The sequence below is a fragment of the Rhinolophus hipposideros genome (assembly GCF_964194185.1).
Source record: "Rhinolophus hipposideros genome assembly, chromosome: 5".
In the NCBI taxonomy this organism is placed as follows: domain Eukaryota; kingdom Metazoa; phylum Chordata; class Mammalia; order Chiroptera; family Rhinolophidae; genus Rhinolophus; species Rhinolophus hipposideros.
The window spans coordinates 89,442,798-89,462,860 of NC_138051.1; the positions used below are offsets into that span (position 1 = coordinate 89,442,798).

The window sequence follows — 20,063 nt, forward strand, 5'->3', positions numbered from 1 at the left end:
AGCCCTGCTGACATCAGCAGCATTTCTGTGGCTTCCTGCAAAGGCAGCTCTCAGAGGCTGGCAGGGAGTGCCGGTGAGAGGAAGAGATGAACATAAGAGGGAAAAGAATACCCACGTTATTCCTCGTGAGGATGGGAGACAATGACGCAGAAACCGTACAAGCTCATTCCTCGGAAGATTGAGAAGTGTTTTGAAATATTCTTAATAGCTCTAATTAGTGAAGTCTTCAAGGAGTCAACAGACTTACTAAAAAGTAGTGGCGGGGGGTAGATCTAAAAAGGCGGGGAAAGGAAGCTCCAATAAACCAGTGTGGTGTGTTTCCAGCAATACCTAAGTCTGGGTGATAAAAGGGGGTCTGATGAAGAGAAGAGTCAGTGCTGCCAGGGGGATCCTAGGGTGAGCCAGCCTCCGGGAGAATTGTCCACACTGGAGAACTGCTGGATGTAGGCTGGGCCTTCTGGCTAAATCAACACCTCACTCTGACCCCAAATATCTGCTGTCTGTTCTTACTAGTTTTTCCTGCTAGAAGGTGAATTCCTCTAGATGCCCCTGGAACATGGACCCTTTGGTTTCTGAATCACCCATGGAGCTCAATTAATGCTCACACAATGGATTCGACAAATATTTGTCATTGCCTATTGTGCTTCAGGCTCCGGGGGCACAAAGGTGATGGAGCAGAACCCTGGAGTTCGCGGAGGTAAAAGGATGGTTGCCTTCAGCTCCACTCTTATGGAATTCAGAAAAGACCCAGCTCTCAAGGATCTAGAGAATACCCCCCGAAATCTCAAAGAGCAAACAGGTCTGTCTGTGGATCACCTGGAAATCTGCCAAGCTGCTATGCTAGTCCTTAAGCTGCACTCCAAGAAACAGGTCATAAAGCAAGGGTGTACAGAAGTTTGTTTCAGTGTCATTCTCAAGCATTACATCGCTCTTCCACTACCACTCTCAGACCTGGATCTGTTAGCCAGGCAAACTAACTAAACTCTTCTATGTGATGGGTTAGTCACAATTAAACAGCCACCATAAACATATTTCCTTTCAAGGAACTTCGCAGTGCTAAGAACCATGGGACACTATTTGAAAACCTAATTTGGTCAAATCAGATAGGGAATACTGGTACATAGTAGGGCAAATTGGTGTAGAATGCAAGTAATGCATGCACCTTGCCACATAAACAAGTGTTAACTGTGGATGCAAGATTCTTGTCAATAGCAAAGCTCAGGGGGAAAACCACAAGAGAAAAAACCCTTTTCATAGATAGTTAAATCTAACCTTTGGGTTCTCCGCTTTTAACCAACGAATACCATCTTTACAGAAAATCCTAGCTCCTAGCTGATATTTCATTCTTCATACACTTCAGATTCAACCTGTACTTAACTGCTTTGACACCGCCTCTGAAGAGGTCACTGGACATACAGTCTTGTGGTTATGTCTCCTGCCCCTCACAGAAAGGACGAGAAAGGTAGGCACATAAATTGATACCACCAATTAAAAAGCAAATGACTCAGACTTGTTGTCTTGGAATTTGTGGGTATTTCCAAGAGCTCCCTGCCATTTAAAGATTTTTCATGGCCCCTCAGAAGCCGGCTGCATTTAAGTCGCTATTATTGGGATGTGTCGAAGTCAGCAAAGCCGTTTTCTCCACAGCCACAGAGCTAAAATAGGTCCGTCGTGGAGTAAGCACTTGGTTCCTCCAGCACAGTCAAAAGTACCACACCACTTAATTCACTGAGAATGTCCATGTGAGGCCCATTCTTTGGAGCGCTCTAAGTAGTATCAAAGGTACAGGCTAGTTTCTTGCCATTCAAGTATCACTGCCAGCTAATTTTCTCCACAGCACTTAAAGCAGTTTCTATCAAAGAAATATTTGATGAGTGCCTGCTATGTGCTCAGCGCCCTGTGAGGTGCTCTAAAGGAATTTAATAGCAGTATTAACTATCCCCAGAAATAATGTCACTCAAGGTTGGCTTTCATTATCATCCCTGGTGGCTCAACCCAGAAGCTGCTACGTGATAGTCTAGTTAGGGTAGGGTTGCGAGATTTGGGAGTGTGGTAAAATTCACGTAGCATAAAATTCACCATTGAAACCATTTTAAAGCGTCCAATTAAATGTTCACTGCCAGACTCAGAGGGAAAAACAACAACAAAAAATAGAGGACATCCAATTAAATTTTAATTTCAGATTTAAAAAAAAGTTTTGTGTTGTGCTTTTTTAGAATAAGTGTGTCCCATGCAATATTCGGGGCATACTTATACTTAAAGAAATTTTTTCTGAAATTCAAATTTAACTAGGTGTCCTGTATTTTATCTGGCACCCCTAAGCCAGGAGACAGGGCAAATACAACCACCAACCACCCAATACAACCTGCCAAAATTGTAACTACATACTACACTGGGTGACACATATCATAAACGGTATAAAAGCAACTGGGCTTCCATGTCTGGCACCCACACAAACTGCCCTTCACAGGATCTCCACTCCCTCCACGTTGCCAAGTCCCGTGGACACCATCATGGCCACATCTGACTTGGCCACTCAGCAGCATTCCACCCAGAGGGCTTTGCTCCTTCTGAAAGTACTCCTGCTTTTGGCCTCTGTGACACCAAACTCTCAAGATGTTCCTCCACTCTCTCTGGATAGACCTTTTAAAATCCACTCTGCAGATTCCTCTTCCTAAAAATCCCCAAATATTGGACTGACATTCTCTCCCTCGGTGACCACTTCCAGGGCCATGGTTTTAAATGCCATCCACTTGCTGATGACTTCCAAATCTTTATGCCCAGGGAAGCAGCAGGCGGAGTCCAGTAGGAGGCACCTCGGGGAAGTGGATGCCAAAGCTGAAGGAGCAGCAGGCTTGCTGCAGCCCGTCCCAAGGCTCTGACCCACATGCTAAGCCAGGCCAACACTGCAGGGGGGCAGTGCACCCTGCTGCTGAACTAGGGAGCTCTGCTGACTATTCGGGTTACAGGGTACAGATGCCTGGGTCCCCAAGGCCATCCCCAGTAACATCTGGGCCACCTATGACCAGAGGGGAAGCAAGCATTTAATGAAGACAGTCTCAAACTCATCCTCATGGACTGCATGGACGCCTGTGCAGCCGGCCATCCCCCAAGGGGCCAGCCTTCCACTGTGTGTGTATGCCAAGTACACCGTGCGTTTTGGAATGCTCAAGGCCAAGGCCCAGCCTTGGTGCAGTACCTGGAAAAGCCCCTCACCCAAACAGTGACATCAAATGGGTGTGAGTGGAAGAGGGGTCAGAAAAGAGAGATGACAATTTGGAGGGGCAAAGCCTCCTGGGAAAATTGGCCTGGACTGTGGGGAAAGAGTAGGACTTGGCTTTTTCCCAGAATAAACTTCAACTCTTTAAAAAAAAAAAGTCTTCTGACCTCCAGCTTCATACAGAAGGTGCCAAAAAAAAAAAAAGTATACACATTTTAAGAAAGGAAAAAACTGGATTAAAATGGTAATACTCAATGTTTACCAATAACAAAAGATGAATACAAGTCATGTATATACATTTTTTTGGCAACCTGGGTATATGTTACCATTTCCATTTCACTGGGGGATCTCCACTGTGTCTCAGACTTGGCAAGTCCAAACGGCACTTGACTGCTGACCCAGCCAAAAAAGAAGGCTCCTTCCCCAGGGTCAAGCCGAATGGCCAGCCCTGAGAGGCAGCCTCATGTTTCTATCTCCCTGCTCCTCCTGCGTCCCCCATAGTTCTGTCATTGCTACATCCAGAGTAGACCTAGAAATGAGCCTTGCCCTCCATCTCCCTGCCCCACAATCGGTGTAGGCTACATGTCTCTCTAGATTTCAGTCATAGCCTCCTCACAGGTCTCCCCATTCCCACACTCATTCCCATCAATCTTACAGACACAAGATCCAAATCAAATTGAACTTTTAAAAAAGGGAATAAACTCTTTCTCCCCTTTCTATGACTTTCAGTTTTATGGATTTGTGCTTCCATGAGCACTTTAAAGGTTATTTCTTCCCGCAGATGGTAATGAAGATTTTGCCAGCAGAAAAGTCTTTAGCTAGTGACTGAGGTCTTAAGCCTGACATTGGAATAATGACAGTCATACTGCTTACAGACCACAGCTTTAAACTAAAAATATCCAAGAGCAGTGGGGACTAGACCAGAGGTATTCAAACTTTTAGAACAAAACCTTGCCTTCAAAGGAAAGAGTTTTGTTCTAAAAGTTTGAATTTGAAGTGAAAATTCCATTGAATTGAATAAAATTCAAGCTTTAAGTGAAAATTATAGACCTAGATATAAATCTAGACATAGATACAGACCCAAACCCAGACATAGATATAAAATTCCATCTAAAGGAAGGAGTCGGGAAGGAAAACGTAACATACAGAAGATCTAAATCAAACTCAACCTTCCTTCAAATGGAAGGGTTTTGTCCTACAAGTTTCCATTTTAAGTGGAAATTCAATTGAATTGAATAAGATCCAAACTAGAAGTAGAAATTATACAGATATAGAGGTGAAATTCTATTTGAAGGAAGGATTTTGTTCTAAAAGTCTGAACTCCTCTGATCTATTCCACACTGCTCTTGGACATTGGATACTGCATTATCACAATTATAGTATTTTAAATTACAAATATGACATTATAATATTACAATATTATAATGCAATATTACAATTCTATTAAAGAATCCATCACCTCTTTATATAATACATACTAAAGATATTAATATATTATTGTATAGCATATTCTGCATTATTATATACCATACAAGTATAAAATGATATGATATAAATATATAATATAGTGTAATATAATATATAATATATCTCAAAGCTATATGGTTGGAATTCAGCGTAGAGACCCAGAATCATATGAGCTTTGTCTCCCCCTCAATCCCTGCATTTGGTCCCAAGACCCTCTTGGAACCCGAAAGTTTCAGGGAACACAGTTGGAAATGAGTCTGGAGGAAAGAACACCAAAGAGAAAATCCAGAACTTGGAGTCTAGTCCCAGCTTTGCACTAACTAGCCCTGTCAGCTTCAGCATTCACTGTGGGAGCGGAAGACCTGGGAAGAAACGCCAGCCTGTGTCACTTAACTTCTCTACTACTCTCTCCCTTATCTATAAAATGGATGTAGTAATCTGCCTCACTGGATTACACTGCAAGTTAAATGACATTACACGCATAGAGTGCTTAGTATAGTGCACGACTACAGTAAGCATTTAATAATTTGAATAATAATTAAGTAATAAAGTCTATAGAACAGGAAGTGTGTTTCTGAATGTTGAATGCAATGCTAACTGAATGAGTTTCCATTAAACTCATTTTGTGCCTTGTTTTGACTAGTTTTATTGTAATTATCATTAGGGATTGTCAATGGCCTTCTTCCTCTCCAGAGACTAGTTAATTGCGAGTCCACTGTATTGGTCTCCACCTTTCAGCTTGTTGACTTCTTGTGGTATCTCAATTTGTTCCCACAGCAATTAGCAGAGGTCTTGCACTAAGTCATTATTCCATCAGTGTTTCTTAAATGAATGAGCACTTACCAGTTCTAATGAGTCAACCTTTGAACTCTGATACAACTTAAGTCAAGCGCAGTCAAGTCCTTTAATAAAAAGAGAGAGAGGGAGAGAGAGACACCCTGATTTCAGAGCCTGTTCAAAATTTAGAAGTGTATTGGCTCCTTTAAGCCAATTACCTCATAAAAGGGCTCCTGCTTAAGCCTCGTGGCGGACTGTATTTTTCTAAAATTGGTCACAACCTCTCCCGCCGCCTATGCTATTCTCACTATGTGACTTTGATATTCGTTTTATAAGAAGGTGAAATCTCTGCTCCTTCTCATTGAATCTGGACAGGCTGGGACTAAGGCAGAAGTGACACTATGTGACCTCCTAAGCTGTCATAAAAGATGGCACCATTTCTTCCTGGCTCTCCTGGGACACTCACTCTTGGAACCCAGCTGTCATGCTGTGAGAAAGCCCAAATTACGCCACAAGATCCCATGGAGTGGTCATATGCAGGCATTTAAGCCAACAGCCAAAGATGCCTTCGGGTGATTGCAGCCCCACTCCCCCACACCCCATCAACAACTGTAGCCTTCAAATCTTCCTAAGTGCAGCCCCAGACATGGAGGAGCAGAGACAAGCCATCCCTGCTGAGTCCTGTCTGCATTCCGAAACCACAGAATCTATGAGTACAATAAATGCTTGTTTTACACCGGTAAGCTGGGGTGATTTGTTAACAGCAATAGGAACAGAAACAGGTTTTAATGTATGTTATAGTAGAAATGCTCATAAAATTGTATCATGGCAAGAACCAAGAACAGAAGCCAAGCGTTCTATATATCAACTAATCAACAACTTGAATCAAGATTCTAAAATAACACTCTTATTATAACACACCTTGATCTTCCATCTATTGAGGTGCATCATACGAAGCAAATATAATGGTAACAATTGAAATCACTGCCATTTATTGAGTGCTCATTAAGTGCCAAGTGCTATTCCAAGTACTTTACATGTATTAACCCATTTAAATGTCAAAATAGCTCTCTGAGGTAGGTAGTAGTGTTGTCCCATTCTACAGATAAGCAAACAAAGCACAAAAGGGCTAAATTACCTCTCCCAAGAACACACCACTAGTAAAAGGGCAGGGCTGGGATTGGAATCCAGCAATCTGGTCCCAGAGAATCATATGCAGTGTACTACGAGTGCTTCTCAGGCTTTACACCCCATGGCAAATAATATATGGCAAGCAGATGGCCTAGTGCTTGGCACGCAGTCGACACTCAGTGAGTATTGATTCCTTTCTTTCCCAACATCAACATTACAATTCAGAGTGCCACATTTTCTAAAGCAGAGGTTACGCCCCTCTGAGAGTCAAATTATGTCCTTCTGAAGCCAAATGGACACATTTTGTTTCACTCCTCAGTCATCAGACTGTTGACGTCTACATTTTTATCCCTAGCCCCGACCTTTCTTCCAGAATCTGTGGATTTAACTGTCTACTCTGGATCTCCACTTAGATGTCCATTTCACTTCTCAAATTTAACCTGAGCATGATTTAACAAGAAACCTTGTTTTCACTCATTCACACACCCTAAATCTGCCTCTTCACAGTTAGCGGCACTGCTCTTCACCCAGAAGCTCAGCCCAAAAGTCCTGAGTCCTTCATGGGTCCCCTCTGCACCACTGGCTCTGTCAGCCAATCAGGCCAACTCTCCCTTCCAAACGTATCCTGATGTCCACCACTCCCCACCCCACCCCACCCACCGTTCCAATCCAGCCAGACTTCCACTCTCACCCTGCTCCCACCCTTTCGCCAACAGCAGCCAGGGTGACTTCTTTCCAAAATGTAAATTCAAACCCACCACTTCCTTAAACCCCTCCAGATAATTCCCATTACACCCCAAAGACTGTCCAAACACTCTCCCTCAGTTCTCCCCATTTCGACCATTGCCCGTCTCTCCAGCTTCATCTCCTACCTCAATCCCTTTCCCCCACACTGGTCTTCCAGTTTTTCCCAAGTTTGCTCCTACTACCAGGATTTCACATTTCTGTGCCCTCTCGCTAGAACATTCTTGTCCAGACCCTGGCAGTGTCGCTCCCACTCAATGCAGAGAACACTACTCAATGTTACCTCCTCGGAGAGGCCTTCCTGCCTCATCAACCCATGGCAAAAAGGCCAACCCCCCTCCAGTCACGCTCTAGCCCATGGTTTGGATTTATTTTCTTCACAGCTGAACCTGTATCGCGAGTTGAAGTTTTATTCTGTATTTGCTATTTATTGTGTGTCTCCCCAAAGGAGTTTAAGATTTGGTCTGTTTTGTTCATTGCACCATCCCAGCCCCTAGATTAGTGTCTGTTACATCATACATGCTCAATAAACAGCTGTTGGATAAAATGAATCAATTCTTTTACTGGACTATAAGTCCCTGGCAGTCAGGACTAGTAATTATTCATCTTTGTACCCCAAGTTCTGAGCCCAATATTTATCCCACAGTAGGTAGTGAAAAAAAGAAAAAGAGAAGGGGCCAGGGAGGGAGAGAGAGGAAGGCATTGGGTGGGGGAGGGGGAGAGAGAGAGAAAGAGAGAGAGAGAAGAAAAGACAGGCACTGAATTTTTCTGGTTCGTGATTTTATACACGTGAAATCCAAAAATTAAATCCCACATAGTATGCATTTAATCAGTCACCATTATTGAAAAATAATTACTCAATAATAATTATGATCTTAAAAGGTCAGATTGTATAGATGCTGTAATTATACTTGCCATAATTTAACAAGCATTTTTCTATTAGCCAACCTGTGAACGGGTCTAAAAGGTAATATCCCCTGGGCTCAAAGGTGTAACCAAAACGGTGGGGAAAAAGTTGTCTGAGGAGGAAACAAGAAGGTAGAAATGCAAACCCTACCCCCAATAGCCTGCCCCACAGCAGGAAAGAAGCCAGGTAGCTTTCACATTTGGTACCAACTCTGCTCAGAGCAGCAGACGCATCAGCACTTTCTATTTCCATTAGCCCCATCCCAAACTCTGGTGGGCCCTCGTAACCCTCTCCCTTCTCTCTTTATCCTCCCATCATCTCACATGTCCCAGGTGAGCAGATGCCAGTCATCCTCATAGCCAGCAGCTGGGTTGTGTTCTTGTCACACCACTCCATTGGGAGGCTCACTTTCCTCTTACCTTTACCCGTCATGAAAAATGTCCATTTCCACTGAAGGAAATTCTGGCAAAAATCAAGAATAAGGTGGCCTTCGGTGTCCAAATGCTTTCCTTCAGACTCACGGAATGTACCTTCCTTTGCCCTTTAAAATCACTGGATAGCTTCTACATTAATCACTAAAGAACAGTTCCACTGGGCACATCCTCTCCTTTCCACCCACTGCCTCAGGTTCAAGCAGGACCCCATTAGCACCACAACTTGGGAAGAGACAAGTTTAATGGGATTATTAACACATGTTATTAGGTTCTTCTGAAGATGAGACACATTTGCCTAACAGTCAGGACTATGAACTTGCAGCTTTGGACCATGGCAGGGCTGCAGAGATGTCGCATTTGCCTCCCCTAGGAGTCTGCCCTCTGGCTCTGAATCCCAGCCACTGGGTGATCTGCTCGACTGAAGCTGGTCAAACTTTATTTACATATGCTAACAGGACAAGAGCCAGAGATACTATGTATAACTATCCAGCCTCTCCGGCAGTAGAGAGTGCAGTATCTAACTGTACGAGCTTACAACAAGACAGACCAGAGCGCCTGTCATTAGCTATGTAGCTTTAGGCAAAAGTACTTGTGTTCTCTAAGCCTCAGTGTTCGAATCCTTAACATGGGAACAATACTTTCCCTTAATGCTATAATGAGAGTTTTCAGCAAGATAATTCACTTATAGACCTGGCATATAGTAAATACACAACAAATGTCACCTACGATGATTATCATTAATATCAACATCATCAGTTATCTATTTTGGTATAAGCATTGTATCTTACTCATTTTTTTATGCCCAGCACTAAGCAGAAGGTCTGGTTCACTGTAGATACGGAAGAGATCATTTTTAAATAATCCGGTGTTATAGACAGAATAATGGTCCCCTGAAGATGCTCATGTCCTCATCCTGGAACCTGTGAAAATATTACCTTACAGGACAAAGGGACTTTGCAGGTGTGACTAAGTTAAGGGTGTTGATATGGAGAGATTATCCTGTATTTTCTGAAAAGGCCCAATGTCATCACAAGGATCCTTGTAAGAGGAAGGCCGGAGGGCCAGAGATAGAGAAGAGGATGTGAAAATGAAAGCAAAGGTCAGAGTAATGCAGCCAAGGAACTGGGGCAGCTCCCGGCAGCTAGAAAAGGCGAGGAAAGGATTCCCCGCTAGAGCCTCCAGCAGGACTGCAAGCCTGCAAACACCTTGATTTGGGCCCCAGAAAAGCCATTTTGGAAGTCTGACCAGCAGAATGATATGGTACTAAATCTCAGTTGTTTTAAGCCATCCAGTTTGTGGTCATTTGCTCCAGCAGCGATAGGAAACCAGTACAGTCAGTGATACGTACTGGGTGCTTGCTCTGTGCCAGCCTCACAACAGTCCAGGACAGAGGTTCCACTCTTGCCTCAATTTTATGGTTGGAGAAACTGAGGTCCAGGGAAGTCAGGTCATTTGCCCTACATCAGGAATGACAGAAGGAATGGGACTGACCTCCAAAGCACTCTATTATGTGCAAAGAAGAAAACCTCTACAAAAAAACCTTAATGGAAAATTCTTGCTGATTTTCCTACCAGGAACAAAACACTAAGCTAAAGGCCCAAGAAAAGAACAAAATCATTTCTACAGTTGTGCAGTTGCTGTTTCCAGAGGGAGAGGCAGATCTTTTCATTCACAAAAACAATCCTCACTGAGCAAGTCTGTACCGAAGCACAGTGTTCACCAGAAGCTTCTAGGTCAGTGTCCAGAGAGCAGGGAGGCCAGTGTTCATCTGGCTGAGCTGTGCACTGAGAAGGGTCCATTATTGCGGCCTGACGGGCCATTCTCTGCAGCCAAAATGGGCAGCACTGGGGTGGTTTTCATTTCCGTACCACTTGCACAAATGGTTGTTTTCACCAAGAAGTCAGGAACAGGCCAACCACTGCAGAACTGTGCAGAGTAGGAAACTCCTTGTCACGGATACCGCGCTGGCTGTCCCAGGCATGATGGTTTTCACACCGTGCGCAGAAACCAGCCTCGAGCCCCTGCCCATGTCCTCTAGCCCCTGCCCGTGTCCACTACATAGCGCCATGTCTGTCTGATTTATATATTGGACTTCCCTGAGAGGTTTTATGCGAAGAAACGGTTTCTCTGCCACAATGCCATGTTAAGTGGGGCTTCTCCACTTGTCTCAGGGTTTAAACTGAGGCTGCAGAGCTGTAGACTGAGCTTTTTTTTTTTTTTTAATCAGTGCAGAAATTGCTAAGATTGCCGCCTCCAACCCATATAAGAGAATTCACTGAGAAACGGTGTCCCTTAGAAGAAAAAAATATAGCATTGGCAAGCACGATGGCAAAGGGGTAACAAGAGAACTGCTCAGAGAATCACAGTGGTTGGCAGCAGAGGGTTCTGGTGGTATCTGCGACCCCTAGCTGGGTGCTTCCTGAGTTTCAAATTTCATAGGTCTGCTTTGCACTGTTCCTGATAAGAGTATGAGAGACTTGTTAGCATTCAGGGCTGCTACATTAACTGCACAACTCCAGAAACATGTGAATGCTGCCCCCTGGAGGTGTGCGATGAGATAGCCCTGGGAAACTCAGACGTGGATTGCCAGAGTTTGGCTTGTAATGGCTGCTTAAGAACAGAGAGCAGCAGGGAGTGGTCTGCTCTTCCTGAGTTTGGCAGCACAGGATGAACAATGGTTTCTCATGGGCCAAGTGGACTCGGAGATGGAGTGGGGGTAGCTAGGTTAGAGCTTTCATAAAATGGCCTTCCCCAAGAAGTCTATCTACTTGAGTATTGAAATCCCAGGGTGTACTGAGGGCATACATGGGGATGGGGGGTGGTGTGTAAGAGACCAGCCAGGGAGGGCATCACCCACGTCTGCAACAGGAACATTTGGAGGTCTTCACAGGAGTCGCCAAGAACTCAAAAAGCTTTTGAATGCCTGTGAGACAAAGGGTTTTCCACAGCTACAGAGAACCACAAAGGGCACCAGCTAAATAAAATGTTTTTTGCCTTCTTATCATCCCTCTGCCTGCCACCTACTTTGGAGGAGCCAGAAGCCATAAATCAAGCAGAAAAGAAATTTGGACATGGAGAGAAAGAGAACAAACAAAACCTTCCTTCCCACTGCTGGTCTGCGGCATCTCAGGCCAGGCCTGACCTACAGGGAAAGGAAAGCTGTGAATTGGATTAGAAGTTGTTTGGGTTTAGATTGAACTGGACTTTTGAAGACCTGAAGATAATTATTTTTATTTTATTTTATAAGTGCCTGGAAACACTGTGGGATATTTCTGGGATATCATCCAGGGTTGGCCTGACAGAACAAGTGTGAAGGTAGCAGCTGAAGAGAAAGCCATTCTCTTTTTGCACTCCCAACAAGTCCAGTCCATTTAATAAATGAATTACACAGTTTTTCAAAAAATTAAGACTGCTGCAGCCATCCCCTTCTTTTCACAGATTCATATGTCCATGAATTTATATTTCCAGCTCTATTTTCTAAATTCCAGACTCATATCTCCAACTGTCTTGTTGAAATTTCCACTCAAATATCTGACAGGATTTGTAAATCCCACAGAACCAGGATAGCACAGTTAACTAAAAAATTGTAATAACAAAATAAAATTTAAACCCTCCAGTCTTCCTATCTCAAAAAGTGGTACCACTGTGCTCCCAAGATGCTCTGTCCACAAACCTACGAGTCATTTTTAACTCTTCTTTTTCTTACCATCCTCTGCATGTATTCCATCAGCAAATCCTATGGATTCCATCTCTAAAACAAATTTGTCTATCCCTCTCCATGTTAACTGCTACTCTCTTTATGCAAATCACCATAATAAGAAGGAACTTGCCTAAGAACAGAACAATGCAAAGAAGACAAATCAAGAAATGAAGAATTATATTAACTTTTTATGGTGCTAGGTAGGTACTAAACTTACTAAACTTATTGGGTATCACTTTGTAAGTTACATAAATGTCTACCCACTATGCTGCACACCGGAAATTAATACGGAATGTCAACTGTAATAGAAAAATAAAAAAATTCAAAAAGCAAAAAATATAAACAAAGAAATGAAGATATATTCAGTCCTAGATGCATTTAGTCCTGAGCCCTAGATTGAGTTCTGCCTAGACTATTCATTTAGGAGAATTAATAATTCCCTTTTGGAATGGATCCCATGTGAGCCGGGTTCTCTGTCATCTGCAATAGAAATCATCCTAATAGAGATATTGGCTGTGTTCATGCCCATAAAGCTCAGGTCTCAGTCAATCCTAACATACAAATGGCTTCATACTGCTACGTGGACAGAGGCCCACAGAAGTTCCAACTGGTCGTCAGAGCACCAGTTCCAGCAGCAGTGTGGCCATTAGGGTCAATTCTTGACCTGAAAAATTACCGGCTTTCTCTTTCTTCACCTAAACTTAACATGCAACTTCAAGGATACTGTCCCTTCTCAGAGTATTAATTATGTTGCTTTCAACCTTTAGAAAACATTTATTTATTTATTTATTTATTTATTTATTTATTTATTTATTGGGGTGACAATTATTAATGAAATTACATAGATTTCAGGTGTACAATTCTGTATTACATCATCTATAAATCCCATTGTGTGTTCACCACCCAGAGTCAGTTCTCCTTCCATCATCATATATTTGATCCCCCTTACCCTCATCTTCCTCCCCCCACCCCCTTTACCCTCTGGTAACCACTAAACTATTGTCTGTGTCTACGAGTTTTCTCATTTGTTTGTCTTGTTCTTTTGTTGTTTTTGGTTTATATACCACATATCAGTGAAATCATAGGGTTCTCTGCTTTTTCTGTCTGACTTATTTCGCTTAGCATTATACTCTCAAGATCCATCCATGTTGTCACAAATGTTCCTATATCATCTTTTCTTACCACCGAATTGTATTCCATTGTGTATATATACCACAACTTCTTTACCCATTCATCTATCGAAGGATATTTTGGTTGTTTCCATGTCTTGGCCTAGAAAACATTTAAATACAGTCACCTATAACCCTTGTATAGGTTATAAATTTCTCACTCTGCATTCATTAATATTCTAATTCAGAATACCTAACTCTCTTCAATGTGTGTCATATATGTGTTTCCTCATCTGTTTGTTCTTGTATTAGAAACTCTAAAAGACAGGAACAAGCCTCTTTGTGGAACATGTCACATGAGGCAATGAGTAGTCAGGTACTTGACAAATGCTTACTGGTGACAAAGACTCTGGTGACAAGGACGATACTGCTTGTGTTGCATGCATCATTACAAAGATGACTGCTCTGACCGTTCAATGGAGATAGTTCCTCTAAATCAATAAAAATCTACTTTGTTCTGTCACCCTTGTGAGAAGAAACTAGAAATAGGCTTAGGTGAACAACTCAGAATTCTTCCCAGTTCTCAGATATGAATAACTGTCTTTGGCATTTGAAAGTTTAGACTCTTCCTTATAATAAAATTTGTAAAACTCTTCTTGGCTATGCAATAACTGTAAGCAAAATAGCACTGTATTTTAAATAAGGAACCAAAACATTTAAAATTTCCTTGAGATCTACACAAGATCAAAATCTAAAAGGAATCTCTATAGGTAAAACATCTCTATAAATATTAGACACATAATTAAAATTATTCATCAACTTCCAACTACAGGCTGTGAGCTTATCCCTATAGCAAGCTCCTCTTGGGATCATGGGCTTTAGGAAAATACCCATCACTGAGTTCTGGAATCTCAGTGACAATCTGACTTCTGCTCTTTGGGGGTCTAATTGGAGTAAAGCACAAATTTTCTAACCTCAGCTCTTAACTCACGAGGCTTTTAGCTACTCCCCTAGGCCTGCTGGGCATCCCCCCTCCCAATCTGGTCCAGTCCCATGTACCTGGGCTATAGCACACAGGGAAGTTACTCAAGACATTGGTGGAATTCTGCTCAGTGGTCCTAATTTTGGATGCTGAGGCTACTACATGTAATTATCCGTGTACTGGTCTGACTCTGGTTGGCTTCTGGGACCTCTCATGACTGAACATAAAGTCACTGCATGTTCTGAGACTTTGGATGTCATGCAGCATGGACTTTGATGCTCCATAAACCCAAATCTAAATCCTGGTTCTAGCACTTACTAACTGAATGATGCTGGATAAGTCACTTACCCTCTCAGAGCCCCAATTTCACACCTGAAACAAGGATAGCAATGACATCCAATAAACACCTATCTTGCAAGATTGTTATTTTAAACATAGTACATTTGATTCCAAACCACCATGAGGTAGCACCTCACACTGTTAGCATGGCTATTATCAAAAAGACTAGAGTAAACAAATGCTAACAAGGAAGTGGAGAAAAGGGAACCCTTGTGCCTGCTGGTGGGAACATAAATTGGTACAGCCACTATGGAAAACAGCATGGAGTTTTCTCTAGAACGTAAAAATAGAACTGTCATACAATACAGCAATCTCACTTCTGGGATATATCCAAAAGAAATGAAATCACTATCCTGAAGACAAATCTACACCTTTGTTCATTGCAGCATTATTCACAATAGCCACGTTACGGAAACCAGTTAAGTGTCCTTCAACAGATGGATGAAGAAAATGTGATATACGTGTGTGTGTGTGTGTGTGTGTGTGTGTGTGTATGTAGTGGAATAATATTCAGCCTTAAAAGAGAAGAAAATCCCACCATTTGAGAAACACAGGGACACCTGGAGGACATTATGTTCAGCGAAATAAGTCAGACAGGGAAAGATAAATAGCACATGGTATCACTTATATGTGGAATCTTTACAAAAGAAGAGTTGAACTTGTAGAAAGACAGTAGAATGATAGTTGTGAGGGGCTGGGGCTGGAAAAAATATGGAGAGCCTAGTAAAAGGGTACAAACTTTCAGCTATAAGATGAATAAGGAAGGTCTGAGGATCTAATGTAAAGAATGGTGACTATAGTTGATAACACTGTGTTGTATAAATGAAATTTGCTAAGAGAGTAGAACTTAAGTGTTCTCATACACACACACAAAAGGTAACTATGAGGTGGCACATGTGTAATTAACTCAATGGTGGGAATCCGTTCACAATGTGTACATATATCAAATCATCACATTATACACTTTAAGTATATTACAATTTATTTGTCAATTTTACCTCAACAAAGCTAAAAATAATACTATTTCCCCCAAAATAAGACCTAACCAGAAAACAAGCCCTAGCATGATTTTTCAGGATGACATCCCCTGAACATAAACCCTAATGCATGTTTTGGAGCAAAAATTAATATAAGACCCAGTCTTATTTTTCAGGGAAACACGGTAGTTCATTTGAAATGAATAATAGTAGCAAACTCGATAAATGAAAGTTGCTGCTATCATGGTAACTTTGTTTTTCACTTTATTATCATCCGGTCCCACAAGGACCCTAGTCTTCTATGTCCCACACTGCAGCCCTAAGGGCTATTCTCATTCATCCTGCTCTGTTCTGATGTCTGGCAGACTCATACCACACTGAATTTATGTGGCAGAGACACGAGGCATCAGAGAATTTCTCTCCACCCTGCATCACTGTCTGAGCAGTTTGAACTGCTGGCTCTCCATCCACCTTCTGACACTTCTCTCCTAATCTGGACATCTACATATCTAAGTTCTGACATCCCTGGACCAACTTCAACACCTAAAACTAGAGGCTTACCATTAGTACTGATCTCCAAATGGGAGCACATATTGGTCAAAGAATGGTACCAATAATATTATAGGATTGTGCAAATAGCGCCTGTCAAGTCTAATATATCATCAGTTACAAAATGTATCATTATTTTTCTGTACGTGTAAAAAATGAACATTAAACTATTAACAAATACATATCATTGGTAATAAGACACATTCTGACTTCAGAAATGCTATATAATGGAAATAACACATCCTAGAATTAAGGTAGTACAATAGAACATTTTTCTTAGAGAAACATTAAAAAGGTACAAAACATGGCTCTTATCCTATTTGCAAGAATCCCTCACAGACCCTGGCAGACAGTAAATAAATATTTGTTAAATGAATAAATATAGTCATGAATGAATACACTTCCTAACAGCTACATTAAGAGGTTCTATCACTATAAATAAAATATGATGCCATAGGAAAATCATGCTAAAAATTAAAGTGAAATACATCATTTCACCAAACCTTCCACTTACGTTCATTTAAAAAATCAACTTCACTCCGAACAGTTTGTTGCCTCTTCAGCAAAATGGAGACCTAGATACAGTAATAGATTCCAAGAGTTTAGTGTTTACCTATTGGCCAGTTCGAAGATAGACACTGTTAAGTGTGCAATATCTGGGACCATAAAACGTAAGATGCCTATCAGACACATCTGACACTATCCTTGGGGCACAGCTAGGACACAGCATTGCCGTCTTAGATAACTGGAGGTACAGATTTCATTTAATAGTGCCTTCTCCCTTCTTCTGTACCACTGCCTGGAATGCAACCAATCCCTGTATGGGGATTCGGGATAAAGCCGAATAAGTCACAGTCCCTAAAGAAGCTTCCATTGGAAGAATTCAGCCTCTGCTTTCTGCTCAGAGTGGCTCCCAAGAGTTGCTTTGCCCTATTCATTCCAATTTAAAATTGGTACATTTCCCCCCCAGCTACCACAGATAGGCATTATATAAAATAGAGAAGAGAACAAGAGCTATAGGAGCAAAGATTAAATGAAAGTAGATGGATTTTGGAGATTCATCAATTTAGAAGGTCCTCTGGGAATATTTCGAGTGACAGATGCCACCATTATCAGAGGGTCACCCTTCTCTTTGCTCTGCCCTGGAATGTGGAATTCTGGACCCCGCCCTTGTTAAGCCTTCATCTGCTGTTTGCTGAAGGCTATTCACATGAGACCTTTCTCTGTGTAGAGGCAGAATTGCATCCACAGTCACTGGATGTCAGATGCTTTACAGGTGGAAAGCAAGGAGCTGGAATAGAGGAATCCTGTCATGTAGTGTCCCTTGGGACAGGGAAATTGCAGGAAAAATGACAACTTCATGGATAAAAACGAGTCACTCAAATGACTCTTTACAGAATACTGTGGGAAGTTTCCCAGGACGTGTCACCCTTGTACATGTTAAGAGCAATGATGTCCATTTTCAGTGCAACTGAAATGCCGCTTAAGAATGAAAAGTCCACACAGAAATGGTACAGTTATTTATCCCTTGTAGACTTAAAGACAAAATAAAAGGAATTAATAGAACATGGACTGCTTCTATTCTTTCACAGAGAAGAATTATCTATAGGACACCTCCTCCCCCTCACCCATATGTGCTAAAACTACAATCATATCTTCTTTGTCTGGCATACAACCAAAGTTCCCCAGTATTCCATACCTCATGGGTGACATCACTCTCCTCCTTGTATTAGATTGGTGCAAAAGTAATTGTGGTTTAAAAGGTTAAAAATTGCAAAAACCACAATTACTTTTGCACCCACCTAATAATTTAAGGGAAAGGATTGACTCCACTGTGCTGGTGCCAGCCAATCCCCAGACCTCTGCACTGATCCTCTAGTTAGATCTTTCTTCTTCACTCCTCCAGTGTTCCCTCCAGCCCAGACCTCTGTCAGGACCTTCTTATTTCTCACCCCAATCACTGCAGTTTCTTCCCAATAGTCTCTGGCTTGCAGTTACTACTCCTTCTGACTCATATCATTTAGTTGTTTCATAAAGTGCAATTTGTCACATGCCATATCCTTCAATGGCTCCTGATCGTCTTCAGAAATAAATCCATGCTCAGCCTAGTATCCAAGGTGCCCATAAGATCTCAGTTTCCTTTCCATCTTCATCTCCCTACATTCCTACAAGACACCCGGAAACTTGCTCTTCTCCCAACAGGTGCCTCAGCAGTTTCCCTCTTTAGTGTCTTGTTGATACCCATCTCTCTTCTGAAACTACTCTTTACATCCTCTCATCCTTCAAAGTCCATCTGAAATGGTGTGTCTTCCAGAAAGTCTTTCCTTGTCCCCCAGAGCGGGCTATGAACACTTCCTCCCATAAGCACTAAGCACATACTCATTGCATCTCTCCTGAGGTCCTTGCCCTACTCTGTACCTCCCACTGGTCCATCCTTTGGTTTCTGCTTTATCCCTCCCTGAAACACTGTTCTCTCCGTCATACCCACGAAAGCATCACGTAGGACCAGGAAAATACCTGCTGAAGTGAGCTGGATTTGAAGAGCGCTTACCCAGCCCTGGGTCCACAGTGAGTTCACTCAGCTGCCCCATTGACAGAGCTGCTGTCAGATGGCATAATTAGAAACTGTCTACACAGCTGGGATTGGGCTCATCAAGTCTGTATCTCATCTTCTTATCAGGATGCCATTCTCTCCCTGCTTCGGTCCAATCCATTAAGGGCAAAATTGCATGTAATTCACATTTTCATCTCCTCCTGCACAGGGGTTTGTACATAGTCAGCATCTAATAAACATAGGCTGAACCCCACTTATGCAAGTCCATCACAACTAGAGAGCTGTAATAGTGCCCTGAGTGTTCCCAAAAGTGTAGCACAAGAACCATTGGTGGTAACATAAGATGATGGTAAGTAATGTGCAGACGAAAACTTTTTTAATGGCCATGAGGTTATTTTAATTGTGCACTGGAAAAAATACAACTAGTACAGAATACCTATGATCTCATAGGTACTACTGCTTGGGGTGAGGCTAAATTTATTTAATTTTTTAAATGGGGGTCAATTTAAAGAAAAATGTTAACTAAATAGTGGTAGATATTACTGCTTCAGGCAAAGCTAAATTTAAATTTTTTAAAGTGAAGTCAACTACAGAAAAATATTAATAGTGGTACAGTTGATATTTAAATATGGCCCCCAAAAATTAAAAAGTGAAGGTGGCGTAGGAAAGGCCGAAGTTGAGAAACCTTGTCCTAACTAGTATTTCCAGTTTGAATCCGGTTTTGCTCCGAACTGTGTCACACCCACTGAAAGATTTATCCCTTACACTTCATGTCATGTCAGGTCTCAGAAACCCCAAGGAACTTCCCAACACCAGCCCCTCTCACTGCTTCTACTGACAGTTCTCATTTCTCTAATCCTCTTTTCCAAAAGCCCCTCTGATTCCTCCGGAGGGGGACTCTGCCCTTTCTGGCGCTTGGGTATATCTTGCAAATGTACACTATCTTCCCTGGGCTTAGAATATTCTCCACACCCCTCTTTCCTCTCCACTAATCTATGTGCATTCCTCCCCCCAAGTAATGGAAGTTCAAAACCATCCACTTTTTCTATTTCCTACTCCAATCCATCTTGTACCGCACATTCTTCATCCATTACATTAACGGGTTTTACTTGTGACTTTGCATTCATCTACACGTGTTTCATCACCCCAATTAGACTTTGAACTTGGCAAAGG

General features: G+C 42.1%; 1 protein-coding gene and 1 pseudogene across 3 annotated transcripts in view; one reads left to right on the forward strand and one right to left on the reverse strand.

Moving 5' to 3' along the window:
* KCNK10 (potassium two pore domain channel subfamily K member 10) overlaps nt 1-20,063 on the reverse strand; it is a 116,996-nt gene that overhangs the window by 70,656 nt on the left and 26,277 nt on the right. The gene's annotated exons all lie outside the window — the stretch shown is intronic.
* On the forward strand, nt 142-4,042 carry LOC308497503 (ragulator complex protein LAMTOR2-like; annotated as a pseudogene). The gene is made up of 4 exons: nt 142-253; nt 650-799; nt 2,865-3,239; nt 4,002-4,042. The product of its transcript is annotated as a ragulator complex protein LAMTOR2-like (transcript).